The following is a 13404-nucleotide window of genomic DNA, read 5'->3' on the forward strand; positions in this document are numbered from 1 at the left end:
TAAATGAAATTCAAGAGGGTTGAGGTCAGCAGAGCGCGGAGGCCACGGAATTGGTCCGCCTCTACGAATCCATCGGTCACTGAATCTGTTGTTGAGAAGCGTACGAACACTTCGACTGAAATGTGCAGGAGCTCCATGGCGCATGAACCAGACGTTGTGTCGTACTTGTAGAGGCACATGTTCTAGCAGCACAGGTAGAGTATCCCGTATGAAATCATGATAACGTGCTCCACTGAGCGTAGGTGGAAGAACATGGGGCCCAATCAAGACATCACCAACGATGCCTGCCAAAACGTTCACAGAAAATCTGTGTAGATGACGTGATTGCACAATTGCGTGCGGATTCTCGTCAGCCCACACATGTTGATTGTGAAAATTTACAATTTGATCACGTTGGAGTGAAGCCTCAACGATAAAGAGAACATTTGCACTGAAATGAGGATTGACACATTGTTGGATGAACCATTCGCAGAAGTGTACCTGTGGAGGCCAATCAGCTGCTGATAGTGTCTGCACACGCTGTACATGGTACGGAAACAACTGGTTCTCCCGTAGCACTCTCCATACGGTGACGTGGTCAACGTTGCCTTGTACAGCAGCAACTTCTCTGACGCTGACATTAGGGTTATCGTCAACTGCACGAAGAATTGCCTCGTCCATTGCAGGTGTCCTCGTCGTTCTAGGTCTTCCCCAGTCGCAAGTCATAGGCTGGAATGTTCCGTGCTCCCTAAGACGCCGATCAATTGCTTCGGAGGTCTTCCTGTCGGGACACCTTCGTTCTGGAAATCTGTCTCGATACAAACGTACCGCGCCATGGCTATTGCCCCGTGCTAATCCATACATCAAATGGGCATCTGCCAACTCCGAATTTGTAAACATTGCACTGACTGCAAAACCACATTCGTGATGAACACTAACCTGCTGATGCTACGTACTGATGTGCTTGATGCTAGTACTGTAGAGCATGTCAACACAAGCACTGAAGTCAACATTACCTTCCTTCAATTGGGCCAACTGGCGGCGAATCGAGGAAGTACAGTACGTACTGACGAAACTAAAATGAGCTCTAACATGGAAATTAAGCGTTTACGGGCACATGTCCACATAATACCTTTTCTTTATTTGTGTGTGAGGAACGTTTCCTGAAAGTTTGGTCGTACCTTTTTGTAACACCCTGTAGACAAGGTGGAGGCAGGCCTTGAATACAGTACATACTCGCATACCTTAAGCCAGACACACGCCAATACGGACATTATTGTCTCAGCGAGCTGTGCCAATCCTTATGCCAAGTGCTTGTTGCTCGTATTTGTCGGCATTGTTAGTAAAATAGCCCTGACCGCTTTTCCGATTTTATATAACAATGCAACATTCCAAACCAATGCAAATTTTACGAGTAAAAATTAATCCTTTTTTTTAAAAAAAACACGTTTATTTAAAAACGAAAAATTTTAGCACTGCTGTTATGGCTAATAGATATTTAGGTTTTTTACTCGGTTATCACAGCAAAGGACTTGGAAGAGCAGTTGAATGGAATGGACAGTGTCTTGAAAGGAGGATATAAGATGAACATCAACAAAAGCAAAACGAGGATAATGGAATGTAGTCGAATTAAGTCGGGTGATGCTGAGGGAATTAGATTAGGAAATGAGACACTTAAAGTAGTAAAGGAGTTTTGCTATTTGGGGAGCAAAATAACTGATGATGGTCGAAGTAGAGAGGATATAAAATGTAGACTGGCAATGGCAAGGAAAGCGTTTCTGAAGAAGAGAAATTTGTTAACATCGAGTATAGATTTAAGTGTCAGGAAGTCATTTCTGAAAGTATTTGTATGGAGTGTAGCCATGTATGGAAGTGAAACATTGACGATAAATAGTTTGGACAAGAAGAGAATAGAAGCATTCGAAATGTGGTGCTACAGAAGAATGCTGAAGATTAGGTGGGTACATCACATAACTAATGAGGAAGTATTGAATAGGATTGGGGAGAAGAGAAGTTTGTGGCACAACTTGACCAGAAGACGGGATCGGTTGGTAGGACATGTTCTGAGGCATCAAGGGATCACCAATTTAGTATTGGAGGGCAGCGTGGAGGGTAAAAATCGTAGAGGGAGACCAACAGATGAATACACTAAACAGATTCAGAAGGATGTAGATTGCAGTAGGTACTGGGAGATGAAGAAGCTTGCACAGGATAGAGTAGCATGGAGAGCTGCATCAAACCAGTCTCAGGACTGAAGACCACAACAACAACAACTCGTTTATCAGTAAAAAGAGGAAAACACCTGTTATTACTAACAAGAGAAACTCCCTATTGCACCCCCCTCGAATTTAGTCGTGAAATAGCCCAGTGGACAGACTCGTCAAAGACTTAAATTTTTAGACAACACAGTTGTATGGAGATAACCAGCGATTAATCTAGTTATAATCAATTATTCAAAACGACAGTCAGGATCGCATTATTTTTTTGCCGCCAACCGGTTTCAACCCGCGATGGGGTGAGCTTCAGGGCAATTTACACCATTCCGTCGCTCTCTGGAGTCGTCACGCTGCCTGTGCACGGTTGGTAAGTATATGATATACTTACGAACCGTGCACAGGCAGCGTGACGACTCCAGAGAGCGACGGAATGCTGTAAATTGCCCTGAAGGTGACCCCACCGCGGGTTGAAACCGGTTGGCGCCAAAATAAATAATGCGATTGCGACTGTCATTTCGAATAATTGATCGTCAAAGACGGGTCGCAGATCAAGCATGAAAACAGGAAGAAGGTGTACTGAACTGTGAAAAGAGAAGCAAAATGGAGGCATTAGACGGTCCAAGCTCAAGATATGCGACATCGAGCGAATTACAAGAAAGACGGCGCCGTTTTTCTGTGGTCAAGATGTTGAGCTGCAAAACAGGAAACGTTTTTTCGAATCCCCCTCGAGCCCCATTTTTTTGACGTGTCTGTTCCCCTTCAGCAGTGTTACCAATAATCATACCATACATTTGTTGTGGAATATGAGTCACGCTGTAAGACTATATTACAGTCGCAAGTAAATGCGATGAATAGTGAGAGCAGGTGAGATGCCGCATAAAACTCACACAGAAATGAAAACAACAAATAAGCGGGTGTGAATTATGTTACAACAAAGGAGTTCAAGAGTCAAAACTTCCAAAACGGAAAGCAAGGGTCACAACTTGTGGTAGTTGCGTAGAAGAAATAGGAGGCATCCCTGGAAGTTCACTAAGCGAGGTGGCGCAGTGGTTAGCACACCGGACTCTCATTCGGGAGGACGACGGTTCAATCCCGCGTCCGGCCATCCTGATTTAGGTTTTCCGTATTTCCCAGAATCACTCCAGCCAAATGCCGGAATGGTTCCTTTGAAAGGGCACGGCGAACTTCCTTCCCCGTCCTTCCCTAATCCGATGAGACCGACGACCTCGCAGTTTGGTCTCTTCCCCCAAATAACCTAACCCAACCTGTAAGTTCCGTCCTTACACCTCGCTATTGCAAACGGACGACGATACAGACACAAATTCGAATGCAGCCAACGGACATATCAGTGACGGGACGGACAATTCATAGTCGTATAGGGTAAAAAAAGAAGCTGCACAAGGGCGATATGAACACGGATCTGCCTCTCCGCAGTCCAGCACGGTGACCACACAACCACGACGCAGTGATCCTTGCATTTCACTCGATGTCGCACATCCTGATATTGGACGGTTCACTGTTTCTCTTTTGTTTCTTTTTTCGCAGTTCAGTACACCTTATTCCTGTTTTCTTCCTCACTCAGACTTCAAGAAGAATATAATAATTCTAATCCCAAAGAGAGCAGGTGTTGACAGATGTGAAAATTACCGAACTATTAGTTTAATAAGTCACAGCTACAAAATACTAAAGCGAATTCTTTACAGACGAATGGAAAAACTGGTAGAAGCGGACCTCGGGGAAGATCAGTTTGGATTGCGTAGAATTGTTGGAACACGTGAGGCAATACTAACATTACGACTTATCTCAGAAGAAAGATTAAGAAAAGGGAAACCTACGTTTCTAGCGTTTGTAGACTTAGAGTAAGCTTTTGACAATGTGGACTGGAATACTCTCTTTCAAATTCTAAAGATGGCAGGGGTAAAACTCAGGGAGCGAAAGGCTATTTACAATTCGTACAGTAACCAGATAACAGTTATAAGAGTCGAGGGGCATGAAAGGGAAGCAGTGGTTGGGAAGAGAGTGAGACATGGTTGTAGCCTATCCCCAATGTTATTCAATCTGTATATTGAGCAAGCAGTAAAGGAAACAAAAGAAAAATTCGGAGTTGGTTTTAAAATCCATGGGGAAGAAATAAAAACTTTGAGGTTCGCCGATGACATTGTAATTCTGTCAGAGACAACAAAGGATTGGAAGAGCAGCTGAACGTAATGGACAATGTCTTGAAAGGAGGATATAAGATGAACATCAATAAAAGCAAAACAAGGATAATGGAATGTAGTCGAATTAAGTCGGGTGATGCTGAGGGAATTAGATTAGGAAATGAGACACTTAAAGTAGTAAATGAGTTTTGCTATTTGGGGAGCAACATAACTCATGATGGTCGAAGTAGAGAGGATATAAAATGTAGACTGGCAATGGCAAGGAAAGCGTTTCTGAAGAAGAGAAATTTGTTAACATCGAGTATAGATTTAAGTGTCAGGAAGTCATTTGTGAAAGTATTTGTATGTACTGTAGCCTTGTATGGAAGTGAAACATGGACGATAAATAGATTGGACAAGAAGAGAATAGAAGCTTTCGAAATGTGGTGCTACAAAAGAATGCTGAAGATTAGATGGGTAGATCACATAACTAATGAGGAAGTATTGTATAGGATTGGGGAGAAGAGGAGTTTGTGGCACAACTTGACTAGAAGAAGGGATCGGTTGGTAGGACATGTTCTGAGGCATCAAGGGATCACCATTAGTATTGGAGGGCAGCGTGTAGGGTAAAAATCGTAGAGGGAGAACAGGAGATGAATACACTAAACAGATTCAGACGGATGTAGGTTGCAGTAAGTACTGGGAGATGAAGAAGCTTGCACAGGATAGAGTAGCATGGAGAGCTGCATCAAACCAGTCTCAGGACTGAAGACCACAACAACAACAACATGTGCAGTTTTGGATGGGCTATTCTCTGAGCCATCTTATTTCTAAATCTGAGGAGTGGAAAGGGGGGGGGGGGGGGTGCGATGGTACACTTTATTCCTGCTTTCTTGCTTGATCTATGTGCAGTTTTCGGCGGGCTATTGTCTGAGCCATCTTATCTCTAAATCTGATGGGGGGGGGGGGGGGTGCGATGGAGGGCGCTTCACTTGTGAGACCAAACAAATAACGAAATAACTGGTTATTCAGAGCTACCGGTACCGGTTTTAAGTGGTCGATTTTTGCCATCGCTATCTGCCAGGCGAGTGCGGCGCCTCGCCGGGAAGCGGTTGGCGGCAGTGACAACAATTAAGCAGTCGGAGCGGCGGCGGCCGTGTGACGGCGCTGTCGTAACAGGTGGGGGCCGCGGAGCGTGCCGGCCGGCCGCGCCCAGGCGAGACGCCGGGCTGGCGCGCCGCCGCCGCCGCCGCCGCCAGCTTCCGGGAGCGCTGGGCCTCCACGTGCCGGGCCGCCAAACCTCCGACGCCGGGAACGGATATTTCCGCGGAGATGTTTCCATCTTCCCACTCAGACGCTGCCGCCCATTGTTCCCTCACTTTCTGTTGCCTTCAAAGAGAGACGCGGACTGGAATTTCTCCCGTGAAATTCCTGTCCGTCGGGGTGCAAAAGGAGAACGAGCTACTTTGCTCGGTTTGGAACCACTTGGCCTGGAACTACTACATCGAAAATGTACCCTGTAGACAAACACAGTTCATAATTCCAGGATGAGGAGCATGAAAGGGACGTCACAAATAATACATGACGACATACAGGGTGTAGGAAATGTACGTGCAGATACTTCTACTGCTGACTGAACACGGTGTGCCGAACAACTTGGTGTTTGTGTCATTTGCAGGCTAGTAATTGTAGCTATTACAACTCGTATAGTTTTAGATTGACCTGTACTTCCAAGTACATATGGCAAGAGCAAGTCATTAATTACACTACTCGCCGTTAAAATTGCTACACCAAGAAGAAATGCAGATGATAAACGGGTATTTATTGGACAAATATATTATACTAGAACTGACATGTGATTACATTTCACGCAATTTGGGTGCATAGATCCTGAGATATCAGTACCCAGAATAACCACCTCTGGCCGTAATAACGGACTTGATACGCCTGGGCATTGAGTCAAACAGAGCTTGGATGGGGTGTACGGGTACACCTGCCCATGCAGCTTCAACACGATACCACAGTTCATCAAGAGTAGTGACTGGCGTATTGTGACGAGCCAGTTGCTCGGCCACCATTGAGCAGACGTTTTCAATTGGTGAGACATCTGGAAAATGTGCTGGCCAGGGTAGCAGTCGAACATTTCCTGTATCCAGAAAGGCCCGTACTGGACCTGTAACATGCGGTCGTGCTTTATCCTGCTGAAATATAGGGTTTCGCAGGGATCGAATGAAGGGTAGAGCCACGGGTCGTAACACATCTGAAATGTAACGTCCACTGTTCAAAGTGCCGTCAATGCGAACAAGAGGTGACCAAGACGTGTAACCAATCGCAACCCCGTACCATCACGCCGGGTGATACGCCAGTATGGCGATGACGAATACACGCTTCCAATGTGCATTCACCGCGATGTCGCCAAACACGGATGCGACCATCCTGATGCTGTAAACAGAACCTGGATTCATCCGAAAAAATGACGTTTTGCCATTCGTGAACCCAGGTTACTCGTCGAGTACACCATCGCAGGCGCTCCTGTCTGTGATGCAGCGTCAAGGGCAACTGCAGCCACGGTCTCCGAGCTGATAGTCCATGCTGCTGCAAACGTCGTCGAACTGTTGGTGCAGATGGTTGTTGTCTTGCAAACGTCCCCATGTGTTGGCTCAGGGATCGAGACGTAACTCCAGGATCCGTTACAGCCATGCGGATATGATGCCTGTCATCTCGACTGCTAGTGGTACGAGACCGTTGGGATCCAGCACGGCGTTCCGTATTACCCTCGTCAACCCACCGATTCCATATTCTGCTAACAGTCATTGGATCTCGACCAACGCGAGCAGCAATGTCGCGATACTATAAACGCCGTGCGGTTCTAGGCGCGTCAGTTCGGAACCGCGTTACCGCTACGGTCGCAGGTTCGAATCGGATGTGTGTGATGTCCTTATGTTAGTTAGGTTTAAGTAGTTCTAAGTTCTAGGGGACTGATGACCTCAGATGTTAAATCCCATAGTGCTCAGAGCCATTTGAACCATTTTTGATACGATAAACCGCAATCGCGATAGGCTACAATCCGACCTTTATCAAAGTCGGAAACGTGATGGTACGCAATTCTCCTCCTTACACGACGCATGACACCACCGTTTCACCAGGCAACGCCAGTCAGCTGCCGTTTGTGAATGAGAAATCGATTGGATACTTTCCTAATGTCAGCACTTTGTAGGTGTCGCCGCCGGCGCCAACCTTGTGTGAATGCTCTGAAAAGCTAATCATTTGCATATTACAGCATCTTTTTCTGTCGGTTAAATTTCGCGTATGTAGCGCGTCATCTTCTTGGTGTAGCAATTTTAGTTGCCAGTAGTGTATATGAATGCTTGGCGGCTGTCGTTTCGGACATACAGGAAAGAACAGACACCAACCATTCATGCAACTGATTCGCCTCGATGGGCAATGAATATATAACGTTCAGTGCGGAAGTACAATATCGTTCGACCGCCGGCGAGAATCTAAAATTGGCGAGCACGAAGCGCATGGACGGCGACTGCATGTGTTGGCACCAGGTGACAATACAGGTCGGCTGGGGTGGGTGCCTGGACAGTCCGTGCATTTGCGATAAACACTGCGTCCGGACAGCGCAGTGTTTCACGTAACTACCTAGTAAGCCCGAGATCCCGGACTCGTGTCCGAGTAGGGAACTTTAGGAACACATATCCAAAATGTTCAAATGTGTGTGATTTCCTAAGGGACCAAACTGTTGAGGTCATTGGTCCCTAGACTTACACACTGCTTAAACTATCTTAACGCTAAAGACAGCACTCACACCCATGCCCGAGGGAGGATTCGAACCTCCGGCGGGAGGGGCCGCACGATTACTGACATGGCGCCTCTAACCGCGCGGCGAACACACATCCAATAGAAGTCGCCGCCAATTCCGCATTAAGTCCCGATGTAGCTGATATCATCAGTTCCTACCCTTTCCTTCCATTTCTCACCTCCACCCCCCCCCCCCCCCCCTCCACACCTAACCATCAATTTACAAACCATCAATGCTTCTTTTCCCCTCGGCAGCAGGTCAGCTGTTGAGGTGCGGACGCGTCGACGCAAAATGTTCAGGTTATACGGATTGGTGACATCCACTTACTGGTGCTGTTACCACCGTGCAGAAAACGCCAGGTCCCGAAGTTTGTGACATGTTTGTGGCAAGACTGCTGGAAGCAAGGAAAAAAACCAACACGCTGATGTCTGTATCACATATAAAAATACCTCCACTTAATACTTGTGGCAACCTGTATGTATGCTGCTGTACACTCTTCGTTGCCGGCGCTGTGACCGAGCGGTTCTAGGCGCTTCAGTCTGGAACCGCGCGACCGCTCCGGTAGCAGGTTCGAGTCCTGCCTCGGGCATGGATGTGTGTGGTGTCCTTAGGTTAGTTAGGTTTAAGTAGTTCTAAGTTCTAGGGGACTGATGACCTCAGGTGTCAGTTCCCATAGTGCTCAGAGCCATTTGAACCATTTGAACACTCTTCGCAATTTAAGAATACCTCAGAATTGAGCACTTAAAAAGAAGTACTGGGGTGAGATCAGGAACGACAGACAGTACATATTCAGCCCGTCTCACGAGAATTGTAGCTGCAGCAACTATCCGCGTTGGCTAAACACCCGCAAAGCAACAACACTCGTTGCTTCCTGTCGCTGGGATCATTCGTTGCGCACCGAGATTTTGTTTCTTTTTCATTTCTTACTGTTATGAGATTAGTATTTTACCTGCAAATCGCCGATTCTTTAAAGAATTTAACTCATGTATAAAACAGGTTGAAACGACTGATTACTTTACATCTTAGTTTATGTCTTAAATATTCAACTTTGAGCTTGTAAGCGAGAAAAAGTTTGACAAAGATCCGAAATCATGCTTAAAGTTTGCTGGAAGTCGTTAAGTGCTTTCATTATGAAACACTGAATGAATATAGTCCGATTAACTTGCGTCCCGTTTTAGCAAAATCCAATTTTTCACTCATTTCAATGTTTCTGACATCATATCTCGTGAAGTATGAGTCTTCCAATGCTATAATCTTCCAGGTACATTCAGTGATACTGCCTAGAAAGTGTGTGTTGCGAATAGAGTTAGTAGTGAAGAAGTAATAAATTAAAACGTTACGCCTGGTGTTGAACTAGTACAGCTCGCCATTTTAAGTAAAGTTTTTCACCCATCTAAATGTTTCTGACTTCATATCTCGTGAACCATGTCTCATACAATAATATTATTTTGCAGATACATTCAGTGGTGTATGTGGAGACTGTCTACAAACTGTCTTGCGAACGGAGTCGGTAGTAAAGAAGTAATAAACTAAAACGCCAGGCCTGATGATGCACTTTCGCTTCAAGAACAGTGAAAATATACTAAGTGATAAATGTTTCTCCTTTCATTATTTTCTGGGAGTGTCACGACAAAAAGTTTCGTAAAGATTTGAAACTATGTGTAAAGTTCGTTGAAGTCGCGAAGTGCTCTCATTTTCAAATACCATATGAATACAGTCCGGGTATATGAGAACCGGACAATACGCTGTCCCAAGGCAAGCACACAGTTTCTTCCTGTAATATTTGTCTTATTGTATTGAACGGTTAACATAAGATTGTATCTCTTATGAGTAGGTTACGACAGCATTTAATTTTTTTTAATTTCATTCAGTAACTACGCGAGATACTGGAAATCAAATCTTTGTTGCTCCTGGAAGTCGTTAGACAGGCAACCTCCAACTGTTACCGGACTCCGCTATAGCGTTTCAGTAATGTAGACGTTATTACTCGTACCATTGTTGTGTTATACTGAACAAGTCAGATGCGAGCTCGTCGAATTTTATTCAGTGGAACAGTCCGACGTCGCGTTCTTGGCCAAAGGACTGCTGTACGAGATTAGTAGAGAGAAATGCTACGCACTTTTCCCTGTCTACGCCTTCAATTAGTCTATTGTTCTTCATGATGGTCCGAACTGTTCTGTAACTGACAACATCCGTACCATGTCAAACCGAAAGGTGGGATTGACTGATTGGCTTCAGCTCCCCAACGTACAATTGAGTTAGAGCCTTAAAAAGATGCAGCTTACGGAACTAATATCTCTCTACAACCACGCTTCCTCAGATACTAAATCGACGACCTGGCAAAAACACAGCCATAGAGCACTGGAGTGCGATCTTATCACCTCCATTTCTACCCAATGGAATTGACATGTGCCCAAGTAGAGGATACGTTGCCGGAAACAATAAAAAAAATTACTCTGTCGGCAGTCCAAACATTCATCAATGAAGCTGTTAGTGATGTCGCCACCAAAAGGTGGAAGAAAACCGCTATTCATACACAGGACATTACACAAAAATCACTGCAGAGTGGAGTTACTTCAGAAAATTCATTGGGGGTGGGGGTGGGGGGGGGGGAGTGGGGGAGATTGATTCTGCTGTCACTTCAAGCGTACCTGATAACCATGAGAGCAGTCTCACTAGACAAAGATGAACAAGCGGATTCAGCTGAATATTTGATGTGTGCAGTTTAAGTACCAGCATAGCAAAATTATATTTTCGTATATTCTGACTGTTAATAAAAACGCTGTTTTCGATAATTGAGTGCAAATGCAGTTCGTGTAACGATTTCAGAGTTTATGACAAAAAATATGTCTCTCTCACTACTTGCGATGTAATTGTCACACTGTGGCAGTGTATTTTGTATTGTTTATCTTATATCTCGCAATCCGGTAATATAAATTTACTCACCTTGATTAACAGACATAATATTTTTTGTTACGTTAGAAATAAGTAGAAGATTTGATCAGTAAACATAAAAACAAGTTAATTATAGCCTAAGCAGGCGACTACTTAGCTTTTCATGCGCGAGTGAAGCATTGTGCGTCACATTTAGCTCAAATTATCCCGCGTTAAATATCTCTGACAGAGTTCTAGTTTAAAGCAGATGAAAGTGTAATAAATTCTTAAGATTTCGTCCGTGTAATGTGTCCTTTTAAATTTAATTTAAATTTAATAATAAAAAAGTCCCCTTTCCACGAAAACCTCTTCTTTACGCCTCCACGTGCTCCTGTTAAAGTGTCAGTCCTAAACTAATCCTGAACAGAGCATAATTTACTAACAGGACGAAGCAACTGGTTCCACAGATTAGCCGGACGCCAAGGCAGACGCGTTGTTAGAGGACTTCATGCCTGTTGAAGCCCCAGCCAATTCTGTCAATGGTGGCCACGTCCTGCATGTCGCCGAATGCCTTCAATCTTCCTGGCAGCGCTGGACGAGGGGGCTGGGTGGGGGGGGGGGGGAGGGGAAGTAATCGATCCAGTAACAGCAGACAGTTCCGACAGTCTGACAATATGCTGTGGTAGGCTGGCAAGGATATTCGCTTTCCGAGTATTTGCCTACTACCAACACTCTTGAAGATTTCCAGGGGTTTATACCACAGGCGCCTCCTTCATCGTAGAGAAGTTGAGCGCCTGCTTCCTGAAGAGCAGTTTGGCTTCAGAAAAGCACATTGGTCAACTTTCAAAGAAGCCTTTTGCACTTCGTGGACGCGAATTGTTTCGCACCACTGCATCTTCTAGATTCCAAACCTGTTTTCTGTGTACCCTCCCCCAATGGTTCCATCGAAATTATTTTCAAAGCACGTTGCTTGCCCTATCGGTGATGTAAGGCCCTAACGAATTACAATGGACCTAAACGAGGCAAGAATAATAGCTGAGAATCGATGTGATCATTGTGGAAGAGTACAAACATGAAACAAGTGTGGAATCTAGTAGGTGCAGTGGCGTGAAACAATTCGCGTCTATGGCATGCAACAGATTTCTTAAATCTGACCACTGAAAACGATTGTTCTTCCATTTCTGTGTTCGTCGTACGTAAATGCAAACGTTTTGTAGAAGACCCACGGTACTCACTGTATCACGATAAAGATGCCAGATATCGTACCAAGTAGGCTACTTTCAGCAAATAAAAGCAAATAAGCTTCGACTCAGAATCGAACCCTCGATCTCGTGCATGCTATGCCAAAGCGCTCTCCACTGCATGAGCTGCGTGGCGCTGCTCTGTTAGCTGACAGAGGGAGTTACCGTACGTGTGATTACAGAGTTGTCCGATTGCCAACCTTTAACGTCCATTTATTGGCAGAAATATGTGCGGGACGATATTTTGTGACAGATTTTGGTATTGCCAGTATGTGAGGAATCGCACTGCGAAGTCCGAGTGCGCGAATTTCTCTTCACCCTGTATACATATATATTTAGAATATATTTATCTGGGAAAGACTTGTTAGAGAACTCAACATGACAAATGGCAGTAAACGTACACACATCAGGAGCGCGTACAGCGATATACAGATATTTCTTGCCTATTTCTGACAAATGCGTCTTTGAATATCACTTCACCATGTATGATTGAATTTGATGTTAGCTACGCTACATGTTTTGCTATTACACAGATATTGCAATAAAGACAATACTGTGTGGGAAAAGAGATTTCGAAAAAAAATGACTTTTTCGACAGATCAGGTTGCACTGTTAAAACATATATTAAAAATCATAGAACTTTCATTTGAAGTTAAAAAAAAGAATCTGTTACCATTTCAACAGTAATCATTCAGAAACATTAAACTCTTTTTTTTTCAAGGATGTGTACCTTTAAACGGTGGCATGGCCACGTATAAAAATATGTTTCTACAATTCAACACACTGAAAACCGATCAAAATCGAAGCGTATATCTCGGCTAGGTTTACTTGTTAGATCGCCGGCCGCGGTGGTCTCGCGGTTCTAGGCGCGCAGTCCGGAACCGTGCGACTGCTACGGTCGCAGGTTCGAATCCTGCCTCGGGCATGGATGTGTGTGATGTCCTTAGGTTAGTTAGGTTTAAGTAGTTCTAAGTTCTAGGGGACTAATGACCACAGCAGTTGAGTCCCATAGTGCTCAGAGCCATTTTTTTTACTTGTTAGATCAGCGGTCATGCTATTGCTGGAATCAGGGCTTCTTCTGGTTAGTGCACAACTGTGATGCTGCATTTCACTTTTTTGTGGATCTGAAATCAGTTTAGATTTGAAAT

This window comes from Schistocerca nitens, chromosome 2, assembly GCF_023898315.1.
Source record: "Schistocerca nitens isolate TAMUIC-IGC-003100 chromosome 2, iqSchNite1.1, whole genome shotgun sequence".
Classification (NCBI taxonomy): domain Eukaryota; kingdom Metazoa; phylum Arthropoda; class Insecta; order Orthoptera; family Acrididae; genus Schistocerca; species Schistocerca nitens.